The following is a 16,080-nucleotide window of genomic DNA, read 5'->3' on the forward strand; positions in this document are numbered from 1 at the left end:
AGCCACTCTCAGGCCGGTGCTTTGTCTCCTCCCATTATGTGATTTGTCGTAGTTGTAAATGTGTGATCTGTGCCGTCTGTCCTTGTTTTTTTGTGTGTGTGTGTGTGTGTGTGCGTGTGTGTGTGTGTGGTGTGTGAGTCTGTGACTCCTTTGTTGGGGGTCATTTGTTGTGTCATCAGGGTGTGCTGTGGTGACCTCTAACCTTTGACCTGTGAGTGGTGGTGGAGGTTCTGGCGGCCGAGCTGAGGGCATCAGGGAGTTAGTTACACGACCTCTGGGAGCAGAACCCAGATATTATCATTTATTGATAGCACATAAACAACCCATCCATGATAAAAGTCAGTCTTTTTCTTTCTAGGCCTTTCTGTTCCTAAATTCTAGAAATATGCTGAATGTTTTGCAGTTACTGTAATGTATGGGTGCCGTGTTTGTATATTTGAGTGTGTGCCTGAACATGCCAATGCGTGCTGAGTGCAGACATCGGACATCAGAATTTACAGTAAGATACACAAATAAAGAAGCACCCATCCACCCCACTCATGGGAACCCTCAACACTAGCCAGCAGCTGGGGGTGATGGGACATCCCTGTGTTGGACTGTGACAGAGATGACAGGATGTGGTGACGTGGGGGACAGTAGTAGGTAACTGGGGTGACTGACTTTCACCTTGGAGAGTTAATAAAGAACCCATCGAATGGAGTGGGGGGGAAAGGAAGGGAGAGAGGAGGTTTTATAGTCATTGGTCAATAAACAAAATGTTGATGTCTTTAACACAGCTCGACTAATACTGTACAGAGTCTTTATGATATTGCGCGGGGGTGTGTGTGTGTGTGTGTGTGTGTGTGTGTGTGTGTGTGTGTGTGTGTGTGTGTGTGTGTGTGTGTGTGATGAATCACTTATTCTTATGCATTTAGCGTAACAATGCGAGCCAGGCTAGCGTCCTTGCTCAAGCCTGTTTTGGTTAATGCGCCGTGACAGCTCAAGATGTTGCCCACATTGGTACAGTATTGTGCCTGCGCTGTATGTTGTATTAACGCTCTAGTCACGCTGTATTTACGCTACGGCGAACAGACGGCAGCTGACACAGAGCTTTGAGGGCTAGTTGTAATTCATTCCTGTCTCTCTTTACATCTCTCTTCCCCTATGCTCTTCTTCTTTCTCTATACAGCTTCCACTTTATTCACCGTTTTCCTTCCTGTCTTACAGTATCAGGTCTACCCATTCTATCTGTCTCTCCCTCCCTCCTCTCTCATGTTCTTTAGTTACCAGTTTAGATATGTAGCAGGTGTTCTCCAGATCCTCCATAAGCCCCCCAGTGGGCATACTCACGCAGGTCCAGGGTTTGACCAATCACAGCCAACAGCTCCCCTGGGGGCCCAGAGGACCTGAGTGGCAGAGGAGCAGGCTTCCTTCTGGAATAGTCATGGGAAATGGAAATAGGCCCTAATGAAATCAGTGGGCTTTTTTGAGAACTAGAGGGAGGTGAGGGAAACCTGCATGGGGAATTTGACTGCGGTTAGTGTAAATGAGTGTTTTGTCTTGTATCATGCCTTACATATACATACACATAACATAACTCCGGAAAAGTATTTGCCCCCTTTCAAATGTTCTATTTTTGATACTGAATGTTATCAGATCTTCAACCAAAACCTGATATTAAATAAAGAACCTGATATTAGATAAAGAACCTGATATTAGATAAAGAACCTGATATTAGATGCACTATTGTAAAGTGGTTGTTCCACTGGATATCATAAGGTGAATCCACCAATTTGTAAGTCGCTCTGGATAAGAGCGTCTGCTAAATGACTTAAATGTAAATGATATTAGATAAAGGGAACCTGATATTAGATAAAGGGAACCTGATATTAGATAAAGGGAACCTGATATTAGATAAATAACCTGATATTAGATAAAGGGAACCTGATATTAGATAAAGGGAACCTGATATTAGATAAATAACCTGATATTAGATAAAGGGAACCTGATATTAGATAAAGGGAACCTGATATTAGATAAAGGGAAACTGATATTAGATAAAGGGAACCTGATATTAGATAAAGGTGAATTCTGATATTAGATAAAGGGAACCTGATATTAGATAAAGGGAACCTGATATTAGATAAAGGGAACCTGATATTAGATAAAGGGAACCTGATATTAGATAAATAACCTGATATTAGATAAAGGGAACCTGATATTAGATAAATAACCTGATATTAGATAAATAACCTGATATTAGATAAAGGGAACCTGATATTAGATAAAGGGAACCTGATATTAGATAAAGGGAACCTGATATTAGATAAATAACCTGATATTAGATAAAGAACCTGATATTAGATAAAGGGAACCTGATATTAGATAAAGAACCTGATATTAGATAAAGGGAACCTGATATTAGATAAAGGGAACCTGATATTAGATAAAGAACCTGATATTAGATAAAGAACCTGATATTAGATAAAGAACCTGATATTAGATAAAGGGAACCTGATATTAGATAAAGGGAACCTGATATTAGATAAAGGACCTGATATTAGATAAAGGGAACCTGATATTAGATAAAGGGAACCTGATATTAGATAAAGGGAACCTGATATTAGATAAAGGGAACCTGATATTAGATAAAGGGAACCTGATATTACATAAAGGGAACCTGATATTAGATAAAGGGAACCTGATATTAGATAAAGGGAACCTGATATTAGATAAAGGGAACCTGATATTAGATAAATAACACAATTAGGTATTTATTTCATAAACAAAGTTATGCAACACCCAATGCTCCTGTTTGAAAAGTAATTGCCCCCTAACACTCAATAACTGTTTGTGTCACCTTTAGCTGTAATGACTCTAAACAAACACTTCCTGTAGTTGTTGGTCAGTCTCTCACGTCGCTGTGGAGGAATTTTGGCCAACTTTTCCATGCAGAACTGCTTTAACTCAGCAACATTTGTGGGTTTTCAAGCATAAACTGCATGACCCAGCTGCGTTTCAGCTTCAGCTCACAGACGGATGGCCTGACATTCTCCTGTAGAACTCTCTGATACAGAGCAGAATTTATGGTTCCTTCTAATAAGACAAGTGGTCCAGGTCCTGAGGCAGCAAAGCATCCCCAAACCATCACAGTACCACCACCAAGCTTGACCGTTGGGATAAAGTTCTTACTGTGGAATGCAGTGTTTGGTTTTCACCAGGCATGATGGGACCCATGTGAATGTCAGGCCATCTGTCTGTGAGCTGAAGCTGAATTGCAGCTGGGTCATGCAGCAAGACAATGATCCAAAACACACAATCAAGTCTACATGAAAAAGCTACAAATTTGAAGTGTTGGAATGACCTCGTCAAAGTCCAGACCTAATCCCAATTGAGATGTTGTGGCATGACTTGAAATGAGACGTTCATGCTTGAAAACCCACAAATATCGCTGAGTTAAAGCAGTTCTGCATGTAAGAGTGCGCCAAAATTCCTCCACAGCGACGTGAGAGACTGACCAACAACTACAGGAAGTGTTTGTTTAGAGTCATTGCAGCTAAAGGTGACAACCAGTTATTGAGTGTTAGGGGGCAATTACTTTTCAAACAGGGATGTTGCATAACTTTAATTCAATAAATAAAATAAGTATAATTTTTTGGGGTTATTTGTAAACTCATGTTCTCTTTATCTAATATTAGGTTTTGGTTGAAGATCTGATAACATTCAGCAAAAATAGAGAAAATCAGAAAGGGGGGAAATACTTTTTCCCTGCACTGTATATGAAGCTCTTTCTCTCCTTCTCTCTCTGTGATCTGGTTAAGACTGTAGAGTTCCGTTTACCTTGACCTAGTTGGTCATATCTCTGTGACATGACGGAGGCTGACTCCACGCTTTAAACACGGTCAGCAACACACCTTACATCGGACCGCATTACCCGTTTGGTCAAGCACCTCTCCTTTATCTAGTCATGGATTATCATGGTTTATAGCTATACATACACAGCTATAGAAGAGGTGATCGCTGAGGAGATGGAAACAGAGGTTGAGATGAAGGATAAGAGGATTTATTTCATCGTTGAAAAACTAGACAATGGTGTCAACCTATGCCCCAGAAGTGTGTGTGTTTATATGGCCCCTGCTTAGAGAGGGGAACACAAAAGAAGTTGTCCTTCCTCTGCCTGATTAACTGTGGGATTTGAACAGGAACAGTCACAAAGACACATTGTTACACATTAGTCCCACCCCCTACAGACACACACACAGTTTCCCTGAATCCCACCGTCGGCAGGTTGTGGACAAAGTTTGAGAAAGTGTGATAGCTGATCTTGGTGGGATAGAGGATTTATCCCTAACAGTTTATTTTTCTCTCTCGCTCTCTCTTTCTCCCCCCCCCCCCCCCAATTCTCTCTTGCTCTTTGTGTCTGTTTCTGTGTATCTCTCTCTCCCCCACATACACACACACACACACACACACACACACACACAATCTTGACTCCAGAGTCAGGAATGACCCATAATGGAAGATGTTTGTTCATAACCTCTTGTCATTTCCCCAAGCATACATGTCTCTGATGAAGTGTGTGTGTGTGTGTGTGTGTTAATGCGCCTGTGTGCCTCACCAACCCCACGTCCCTTCAGGCCTAATTCAGTTACCCTGGCTCTGCCCCTCGGCATTGAATGAAAGAGTAATTGGTGCTGCTTGGTTAGTTCTGTGAGTAATGGAGGGACGCCTGCCTTGTTAAGCTCTAATAGGTGACCGTTCCATCGTGTGGCTAAGACCTGAGTCCTCCTGTCGGTCTGTGACAGGTAGTGGGGCTGCACACAGTCACATCTGTGTGACTGTTACTTAAGGAGTTGATTACATTATTAGGGATAACCCTGTGGTTTATTTTCTAAGCTTGGCTGGTGCACCTGTAAAGGATGGAGAGCCCCCTACTGGTGTAGTGTGTGTATGGCTGGAGCCTGATCTTATGAAATTAGATTAAGCCAGCGTTGCAGTGATGACATACGAAGGGCTTTGGGTAAGTCAGACCATATCGGTATAATATAATAATATATGTCATTTAGCAGATGTTTTCATCCTAAGCAACTTAGTGACGCGTGCATTCATTTTACATATGGGTGGTCCCGGGAATTGAACCCTCTCCCCTGGTGTTACAAGTGCCATGCTCTCTACCAACTGAGCTACAAAGGACACCCTTACCCCTTGGGATCTCCCTCTACACCTATACCTCTTTCACCCCCCCCCCCCCCCCCCTCTCCTGGGCTGTGCCCCTGTCACCTGTCTTGTTTTCCAGATGATTGTGTGTGAGGCGACGTTCCATTCTGCCCAGCGCTGACACATTGCAGAGGGTGGAGTTGAAAGGCCATACAGAGTTCATCTGTACTGACCTGCTGTGTAATAGTATTAACAGCCTGAATATGTGTAGCTAGGTGGAGAAGCCTGTTTACTGCTTGTTTGACTTAATTCCGAGTGCACGTGTGTCTGCGCGTGTGTGTGTGTGTGCGCGTGCGCTCAAGCATGCAGTCCTGTTTTAGGCCTGTAGTGTGCTTTTTGGAGCTTCATTTCCAGGAGGCTAGTAGTAATAGTAGGCTGATAGGATAGTCATTAGAGCATGTCCTCACTACAGCCCGAGCCCTATTCAATTCAACTGTAGAGCTGTGTGTTACCCTGTTTAATTTAGGCCTAGTACAGGATAACAGTGTTTAAGCACTAAATGGCCTGGCTCAAACTCATTTATTTAATTACTTCTCTGATCAGATTGGGCTTTTATCAGCTCCAAGCTGCTTCCACTGAGGTCTTTCTGGGTTGCTCCCAGTCCTACCCCTCAAACAATCAGAATGGGTACTGCATGTTTTAGTGGCTACAATTGGCTTCAGAGGAGAGTTGCATGATTATTCACAGTTGTGCATTGCCCTTTAATAAGGGGGTTGAATAGCATAATATTATCCTGTCTTATTCTTCATTCTCAATCCCGGTCCCATAGAGCCCCAGCCCTTATCCTAGGTCCTCAGTCATAGAGCCCTTATCCTAGGTCCTCAGTCATAGAGCCCTTATCCTAGGTCCTCAGTCATAGAGCCCTTTACCTAGGTCCTCAGTCATAGAGCCCTTATCCTAGGTCCTCAGTCATAGAGCCCTTATCCTAGGTCCTCAGTCATAGAGCCCTTATCCTAGGTCCTCAGTCATAGAGCCCTTTACCTAGGTCCTCAGTCATAGAGCCCTTATCCTAGGTCCTCAGTCATAGAGCCCTTATCCTAGGTCCTCAGTCATAGAGCCCTTTACCTAGGTCCTCAGTCATAGAGCCCTAGTCCTCGATCATAGAGCCCTAGTCCTAGGTCCTCAGTCATAGAGCCTTAGGTCCTCAGTCATAGTCCTAGGTCCTCAGTCATAGTCCTAGGTCCTCAGTCATAGAGCCCTAGTCCTCAGTCATAGAGCCCTAGTCCTCAGTCATAGTCCTAGTCCTATGTCCCCAATCATAGAGTCCTAGTCCTATGTCCCCAGTCATAGAGTCCTAGTCCTATGTCCCCAGTCATAGAGTCCTAGTCCTATGTCCCCAGTCATAGAGTCCTAGCCCTATGTCCCCAGTCATAGAGTCCTAGCCCTATGTCCCCAGTCATAGAGTCCTAGCCCTATGTCCCCAGTCATAGAGTCCTAGCCCTATGTCCCCAGTCATAGAGTCCTAGCCCTATGTCCCCAGTCATAGAGTCCTAGCCCTATGTCCCCAGTCATAGAGTCCTAGCCCTATGTCCCCAGTCATAGAGTCCTAGCCCTATGTCCCCAGTCATAGAGTCCTAGCCCTATGTCCCCAGTCATAGAGTCCTAGCCCTATGTCCCCAGTCATAGAGTCCTAGCCCTATGTCCCCAGTCATAGAGTCCTAGCCCTATGTCCCCAGTCATAGAGTCCTAGCCCTATGTCCCCAGTCATAGAGTCCTAGCCCTATGTCCCCAGTCATAGTCCTAGCCCTATGTCCCCAGTCATAGAGTCCTAGCCCTATGTCCCCAGTCATAGAGTCCTAGCCCTATGTCCCCAGTCATAGAGTCCTAGCCCTATGTCCCCAGTCATAGAGTCCTAGCCCTATGTCCCCAGTCATAGAGTCCTAGCCCTATGTCCCCAGTCATAGAGTCCTAGCCCGATGTCCCCAGTCATAGAGTCCTAGCCCGATGTCCCCAGTCATAGAGTCCTAGCCCTATGTCCCCAGTCATAGAGTCCTAGCCCTATGTCCCCAGTCATAGAGTCCTAGCCCTATGTCCCCAGTCATAGAGTCCTAGCCCGATGTCCCCAGTCATAGAGTCCTAGCCCGATGTCCCCAGTCATAGAGTCCTAGCCCGATGTCCCCAGTCATAGAGTCCTAGCCCGATGTCCCCAGTCATAGAGTCCTAGCCCTATGTCCCCAGTCATAGAGTCCTAGCCCCATCCCAAGCCTTAGAACCTGGATCCCCTGTACCCTTGTATCAAACCCCAGCCATAGACCCTGGACCCTAGGGCTGGGAGTTGCCAGGGACCTCACCATACAATATTATCACAACACTTAGCTGCCGATAAGAAATGTATTGTGATTCTTGCGGTTTGATACTTGCGATTTGATGTTCCAAACATATTTCTCACCTTATATCTGCTGCAAAGAGACAAGAGAGCATGAGAAAACAAGTTTTGATCAGTCAGGGAAATGAATGTGCGAAAACATCTTGGCTGGAGAACACGCTATAGAAGATGGACAACGACCTATAGGATGAAAATACCAGAGTTTTGGCTTAGGTACAGCAGACTAGCATCAGCTACCGATACTTACAGTAGCAAAAACAATGCTAAATAGACACTTGGAGTCAAATATCGATATAATATTGTCCCAAAATAATATTGTGATATGTAACTATTGATCCCCCCAACCATCAATACTGGACCCCCTACCCTTGTTTCAAACTCCAGCCCCAGGGCCGCAAACATGCCCCCAGTTTTATCCTCGGCCCCAGGCCCTTTATGAGTGAATCAGCTGGAGGCTCCATTAAGCCAAGCATCCTGAATATACTGCATCTCCCCTTTACGCTGTAGAGACTCATTAGAACAGAGGAGAGCGGGAAAGAGGAGAGTAAAGAGGGGATGCTGCTGGGTTTTTAAGAGGCTCTTTTAATTCCACCGTGCTAATGAGCCGTCCTCACCATGGCAACCCTCTTTTGAGGGCTTCCACGCCTCATGTGTAAATTGATTATGGTGAAAATCGTTGGGGAAAGAAAGAAAAGCACATTTGGTTGTCAGTGCGGTGGTATATGCGCAAGTTATTATGGCCATGAAACTACAGGGGACTCAGTTTACATGACTGAAGTTGTAGCTTAATTAAACTACTTTTAAATATTTTTAGATAACTTTCAACTTTCCAATTATAAACAATGGAATTGCGTTCAGTACTTCGTTCCATTGGGTCTGCAGTTGCGTGTTTCTACCACATGGTGGCACTACTTACCCAACCAGCAGCATCACTGCAGACTGCTCTTGTGTAGGGATTGTAGACCACTGCTGTCCCATGATTATAGTGCAACGGTAGTGAACTGATGGGCTAACCATGTGTAGCAATAAAGCATTTGGAAAAGCCCCTGTAATTCACAGAAATGATTAATATAATTGAATTAACATATTCATAGCATTATGTTAACTACCTTAGAAAATTAGCATTGGGTTAATTACCTATCAAATAGAACTACAGGTTTTTATAATTTAACCCCATACAGATGTTTGGTGTCATATTTGATCAGTGAATTACCCTTGTTTCCCTGGGGGACCATTATGGGGGCACACTCATTGTATTTGAATGGTGCCTTTCTCTATTAATCCTTCCATCCCTAATGACTTAGATTTGACAGTGGGGTGTGAGGGAGGGAGCAGAGGGAGGGAAGGGTGAGAGGTTTTTTATTAAGCAATTGGGGGGTTGAATATGGAGCGAGAAAGGGAGGGGTTAAGTGGATTTTAGGGGCTGCCTGTTTCCCAGACAAGGTCTAAGGATCCCCTCCCCCGCATCACACACACACAGAGAGCACCCAGACGTAGATCCCCCTGTCACTTTGGACAGATGACACCAGTGATCCCAGAATGCTTTTAGTGTGCATGTTCAGTGATACTGATTCCATGTCGATGTGGTCCCAGGAGCTCTAATCTGTCTCTGTCCAGAAACACTCACTGACATCACTATGTTACAGCCTGCTGGTACTGCACCTGTGGTACAGTATGTTACTATACAGGTAATGGGCCCTATAGGCTTATCTGGGCTGTTACTGTGACTATTACACAATCTCAACCCCTATGGTCCTAATATCAGGCTGACCTGGTTAGCTTCTGGTCAGATTCACACACACACAGAGCTGGGTATAGAGACAGAGTCAATACAATACTGTATTTACAGTGTGGGCTGGGTTTGGCTTGACGGCTACTGCTGTTGTCCTTTAATGTTGCCTAATAAAGTGAGTGTTGTCAGAGACAGTGTAATCTGTTCCTATTTGCTATGTATGGGAACTGGATATGATGGGGTGGCTCTGCTAGGGGACTGGGTCACCACTGGGTTGTTGTGTAGGAAGTGATCATTATGGGTTGGTTTTGGGTCATATCCTGTTGGCTGTATAGGCGCCACACACACACACACACACACACACACACACACACACACACACACACAGACACTCACTCACTCACTCACTCACTCACTCACTCACTCACTCACTCACTCACTCACTCACTCACTCACTCACTCAGCAGGGGGGCGGTGTCAATGTGATAGGTTGGATAAATCCAAGGTCACACACACAGGATGACTGTCACAGACAGATCCAGCATGGAGGGGTTCAATGTGATTGGCCAGACAAATCCAAAGTCAGTCAAGCACATGGAGAATTATGGGAAATCAACACTGGTCACTGCCGGGCCACCAGACCCAACATCCATCACCCCTGATTGGTTGAATCACACAAGTAGGAAATTATCTGAATGACAAGCTCTCTTCCTGGTCCTGTGCGGATTGGTCCTCGTGTGGTAAAGGGGATTGTTGATTGGTTGTTAGACCTGGTCCACCATGACAGCCTGTTGTGGCTGATGAGAGGTGAGATGCCATGTTAAACTGGGTCAAATGAAAGTGCCTGCACACCCCTAACGTAGACACACCCACAGGATCTCCCTTCCTCTCTCTTTCTCCTACGTTGAAATGCTGTGCAGCCCCAAGTGGCTTGCCGCTCTGTGCCCTTGAGTTAGCGGAGGCACTTACCCTAAAGTAACCCAGTCTGTCTGGCTCAGTGTATGAATGAGACAAACGCCTCACTGTTAACCATGGAAGCTAACAGGCTACCTTGCTGTGTCCTGCATGGATACAGTAGTCTAAGCAAGGTCATCTATAGCTAGCTTGTTGACCACACTAATGATAGCTATGATAATCACACTAATCATGACTCCCACTAATGCAATGATAATCACCTATGGTGCACTGGACAGTGTCTACATTAGTGTCAACTCTTACACCTGCAGTATAATACTCTGTCTATACATTTTAGTCATTTACCAGACACTCTTATCCAGAGCGACATACAAGAGCAATTCAGTGCCTTGCTCAAGTGCACATTGACAGATTTTACACGTAGTCGGCCTGGGGATTCGATCCAGCAACCTTTCGGTTACTGGCCCAACGCTGTTAAACGCTAGGCTACCTGCCGCCCTAAATGCTGCTCTAGGCCCTGTAGACCCATACTAAAGCACTCATATCTGTGTGTTTGTATCAGATCAAATGTATTGTAGTGTGTGTGCGGTTAATGAAATGAATCTTGCTATGAGGCCCACCTCCCCTATGGAGAGCAGAGTTGACAGCAGTAGGCTACATATAGACAGACAGAGCTGGTGTGAGATGTAGGTCAGGAAAGCTGCACTACAGCCAGCATACGCCCCAATAGAGAGAGGATGGAGGAGGGGGTGTGTGTGTGTGTGTGTGTGTGTGTGTGTGTGTGTGTGTGTGTTTGTTTGTTTGTTATGTACAGAGGGAATGACAAAAGGGAGCCAAAAGAGCGATGAATCTGGTATGATTCTGCATAGTGACAAGGACGTGTTAAGACTGGGTCGCCGGTGGAAACGGAAACAGAACTTGCCACAGACAAACACACACCTTGTCATGATATGATCAGTCCTAAGAGGATAGTGTAGTCATATTGAGGGTACTCAGATCAATATCTATGGAGCCAGACTGGCTGGCCAGTAATGTAGACTGGGCCACTTTATGGGATTTCTATATCTTTATTGGACTAGATGATGCTCTAATGTAATAAACCAGTGTTAGCCAACATTACACGGCCATTGGACTATGATAATGGTCATTACGGAATAATAACAGTAATGCATTTTGTTTTAAGACACACTTCAAGACATCCAAGGACACTGCTTTGTAAAATCCAGCTCTAAAGCACTGCAGAGGCTATGGACCACTCTGCATTGGAGCAGGACTATTAGGCTGCGTTTTCTGATATTTCTTTTCACTAATTGATCTTTTGACCAATCAGATCGGCCTCGACGTTAAAAAATCTGATATGATTGGTCAAATGACCAATTAGTGGAAAACATTTCTGAATTGTGCTGCTTGTGTAAATGCAGCCTTAGAGCCTCCTTACCTGACTAGGATACTTGCACTGTGACAGTAATTGGCCTGGATAGGAGCACTAAATGACTGGAATAGAAATGGTGGAAGAAGGACTAGTAGGATTAGGAGTTTCCCACCAGTCCATTTTGGGGTCAAGAGGGGAATACGCAAATGGGGTTAGATTTACATTCTCTAAAAGAGAGGGGGAGAGGTATGCACATATCACGGGTGACGGGGGGCCGGGAACAGAAGTACCAGCCTCTCCACTGGGACCGTTACTACAGATGGACAAAGCAGCCAGCTCATAAAATAACATTTTGAGAGGCTGCTTTACACAGGGACACATTTTAAGTGCAACACCTGTTTTATTTTACTCTATGCTAACATTTAAAGGTCCCCAGGTTTGAATGTGTGTGGGGACCCATTTAGGCGTTGTGCACCTCCCTGTTACTCTTGGTTGAGAGTCAACATTGTTTGTGCTTTTCTTTTCCAGACTCAGGGCCTTGAGGGTTAATGTGATTCAGCTCATTGCTTGATTACACTAACGAGCATCACGTTCTCTCCCTCAGGTATAGTGGAGTGGTACGACCTAGCTTTTAAAAAACATGAATCAAATCAAATGTTATTGGTCACGTAAACATATTTAGCAGATGTTATTGTGGGTGTATTGAAATGCTTGTGTTCCCAGCTCCGTAATGGAGACTGTTGTCCACGAGAAGTAGAGGTGTTATAGTAGGATTTCTCTGAATGTCTAGCTAGTGATTGTAGGTACAAAAGTCATTCCATTGGGAGTGGAGCGGGAGAGTAGGAAGGTCTGTTGTTAGATAAAGCCCCTTTTTTGGGAATGAGGGGATCTGATAAAGATCCTTTGTTCAGAGTCTCCACAGAGAGAGATGGAGGTTGATGAGGAGGGGGAAGGAAGCTTGTTGGAGAGACAAACCGCTTTGGTCTGGATGGATGGATGACCAGCCGCCATGTGTACTAAATAAATATGCAGTCACCCATAGCACAGGCATCCACCGGGTCTCTCTCTCTCTCTCTCTCTCTCACACACACACACACACACACACACACACACACACACACACACACACACACACTAGCTTGAATTACAAAGGGTCTGTAGGATCTGCTTGGGTCAAGAATTGATGGACAGCGATGTGTTATGAGCACTGACCCTGCTGTGTGTGTAAGCCAGTTCTCACCATGTAGGCTACAGGTGAGTGAACCCAACTCTATTTAACCAAGGTGGTGACTTGTTTTCACGCTCATTCATGCAGACGAGCTTTGACCAACTTTATCTGTCTGCCTTCCTTCCAGTCCTTCTCTGTACAGGCCTTACCTCTCCTCTGACCTCTCTCATTCTATCCTCTTTCCTTTCTCTCAGTACACATGGCTCCTTTGTTCTTTTCGGCACTGAGTGCTTTTATGCCACATCAAGAGAACCTTAGCTTTGAAGTTTGAACAATTTTGCGCGTATGCAGCTTTCCTCTGGTCTCTTCCTCACTCTTTTTTTCCCTTTTGATTCCATCTCTCTTTTTCACTCTTTACGTCTTTACAGTTGATGTTATGTTTCATGTTGTTCTTTTACTCTTCAAAGGAGTATTTCATCTGGTCATACTCAGCTATATGTGAATAGCTTTTTGTTTGAACAGACACAAAACATGTGTCTCATTTATCTCCACTGCACCAATGGCTTTCTCTGTAGGCTAGATGAAATGCCCTCACATGCAGATGTACATATGGAGGGACTGAATATCTTAGTGATTGTGTCTTTGGTCTCACGCTGCACTCAAAGCAGGGTGTCCTTGTCTGGAAGGTTTTCTCATGGAGTACAATAGAGGGGAGGCCTATAGAGGGAGGCCCCGCTCCCTTTCATAGAGAATAATACACACACAATGCAGCCTCTACTATTGACTTGAATGCACATAAAACTCTCTAATTTGTACCAACTCAAGTAGCAGATAATATGTTCAATATCTTCTAGCATTGCAGCGGGCGCGCACACACAATGCAGCCTACTTAATCAACCTCAGCGCACAAAACAACTCCTCCACTGGAATGAAATGTTACCAACTCAAGTGGTCTGAAGTAGATTTTCGCTGAGAGTACATACATACACACACACACATACACACACAAACTCCCAGCATCCATCCTCTTCAAATGAATGCTATTTCCAGCATCTAGTACCTCCCTCTCTATAGTTATTCAATAGGTGGTGATAACAGATGGGTGTGTTCAATAGGTGGTGATAACAGATGGGTGTGTTCAATAGGTGGTGAAAACAGATGGGTGTGTTCAATAGGTGGTGATAACAGATGGGTGTGTTCAATAGGTGGTGATAACAGATGGGTGTGTTCAATAGGTGGTGATAACAGATGGGTGTGTTCAATAGGTGGTGATAACAGATGGGTGTGTTCAATAGGTGGTGAAAACAGATGGGTGTGTTCAATAGGTGGTGATAACAGATGGGTGTGTTCAATAGGTGGTGAAAACAGATGGGTGTGTTCAATAGGTGGTGAAAACAGATGGGTGTGTTCAATAGGTGGTGATAACAGGTGGGTGTGTTCAATAGGTGGTGATAACAGGTGGGTGTGTTCAATAGGTGGTGATTACAGGTGGGTGTGTTCAATAGGTGGTGAAAACAGGTGGGTGTGTTCAATAGGTGGTGATAACAGATGGGTGTGTTCAATAGGTGGTGATTACAGGTGGGTGTGTTCAATAGGTGGTGAAAACAGGTGGGTGTGTTCAATAGGTGGTGATAACAGATGGGTGTGTTCAATAGGTGGTGATTACAGATGGGTGTGTTCAATAGGTGGTGATTACAGGTGGGTGTGTTCAATAGGTGGTGATTACAGATGGGTGTGTTCAATAGGTGGCGATAACAGATGGGTGTGTTCAATAGGTGGTGATTACAGGTGGGTGTGTTCAATAGGTGGTGATTACAGGTGGGTGTGTTCAATAGGTGGTGATAACAGATGGGTGTGTTCAATAGGTGGCGATTACAGGTGGGTGTGTTCAATAGGTGGTGATTACAGGTGGGTGTGTTCAATAGGTGGCGATAACAGATGGGTGTGTTCAATAGGTGGCGATTACAGGTGGGTGTGTTCAATAGGTGGTGAAAACAGGTGGGTGTGTTCAATAGGTGGCGATAACAGATGGGTGTGTTCAATAGGTGGTGATAACAGATGGGTGTGTTCAATAGGTGGCTCCACTGTGAATAGTAAACGTGTGGGTGTTTTGGGTGACGTTGGGGTGTGTGTGTGGGGATGGAGGGGGATGACAACATAATGATGTTTTCTTAAAGAAGTTAAATCTGCTTCGTGTTTTGTTTCCTTACCACGATGCTAACGAATATCACAATACTGGTATCGTCCCGGCCCTGCTTACAATATGTCCCCTTCTCCTTAATTCATGTCAGATCCCCTGGCTCACTTTGATGACATCATCCTATCCCCAGACACCCAGGGATGCGGTCTGTGTCCTCCTGACTCACTCTGTGTCCCAGCCAGGTTTCTCTTTGGTTTCCCCTCTTTTTGTCCACAACCAGCCTTTGAAGTTTTGTGAGTGTGTCGTGCGTGCAGAGCGCGCATGTTTGTGTACGTGTGAGTGCTGACTGTGATGGAATCCCAGTGCTGACCTCAGCCGGCACAAAAGAGCAGGTCAGTTGGAAGCCCAGAAAAGGGGGAGAAAGGAGTAGAAGGGGTGAAAGAAAAGAAGAGTGGTGGGGACGGAGGGGAGAGTATGGACTAGGGGTCACTCACTGACCTCTGTCTGAGTGGCCTGCTGAGAACAGAAGGACATGTCACTCAAAATGGACTTTGAGAGAGGTGGTATAGCTTAATACTCAGCCTCTTTGGTTAGGCCTATTTCTTTCTTGTGAATACCATCCAAAAATGTTCAATTGTGTGTTTATTATGGTTGAGTGTTTCCAAGACAGTGTGGGTGGGTGGGTGGGTGGGTGGGTGGGTGGGTGGGTGTGTTGCACCATGGTGTTGGGGATGCATGGGAACCTTTCACCATGCTAAAGTCATTAACAGGAGAACAAGACTCATCAGAGAGCAACAGCATGTTGATTTACCTGTGTGTGTGTGTGTGTGTGTGTGTGTGTGTGTGTGTGTGTGTGTGTGTGTGTGTGTGTGTGTGTGCCTAATTTTATTGCAACCTTCTCTCCTCTCTCTCTTGTTCTTTCTCTCTCCCCCTCGATCTGTCTGTCTAGCTGATAGATTATGGATGACGTCTCTAAGGGCAGGAAGCCACTGCAGGCTAGATCAAGTTCCTGTTTACTAACAGCTACACTTTCATTCACAGACAAAAAGAGGGAGGGGTGGCGAGACGTCCGGCATACTATAAATAATTCACACAGAGGGAGGGGGAGGGATACTGGGGGGTGATACTGAGGAGGGATACTGAGAGGAGTGGTCGGTGGTTTTGTTACTGTTCAGAGATATCGAAGTATGATATTGACTGTAGGCCTATCCCAGAGTTAAACATTATACCA

The 16,080-nt window shown here is 45.0% G+C and overlaps 1 protein-coding gene across 9 annotated transcripts in view; it reads left to right on the forward strand.

Moving 5' to 3' along the window:
• The window catches only part of nhsl1b (NHS-like 1b), a 169,076-nt gene that overhangs the window by 115,850 nt on the left and 37,146 nt on the right, over positions 1 to 16,080 (forward strand). The window lies entirely within an intron of this gene.

Source organism: Salmo salar, chromosome 06, assembly GCF_965601325.2.
Source record: "Salmo salar chromosome 06, fSalSal1, whole genome shotgun sequence".
Classification (NCBI taxonomy): Eukaryota; Metazoa; Chordata; class Actinopteri; order Salmoniformes; family Salmonidae; genus Salmo; species Salmo salar.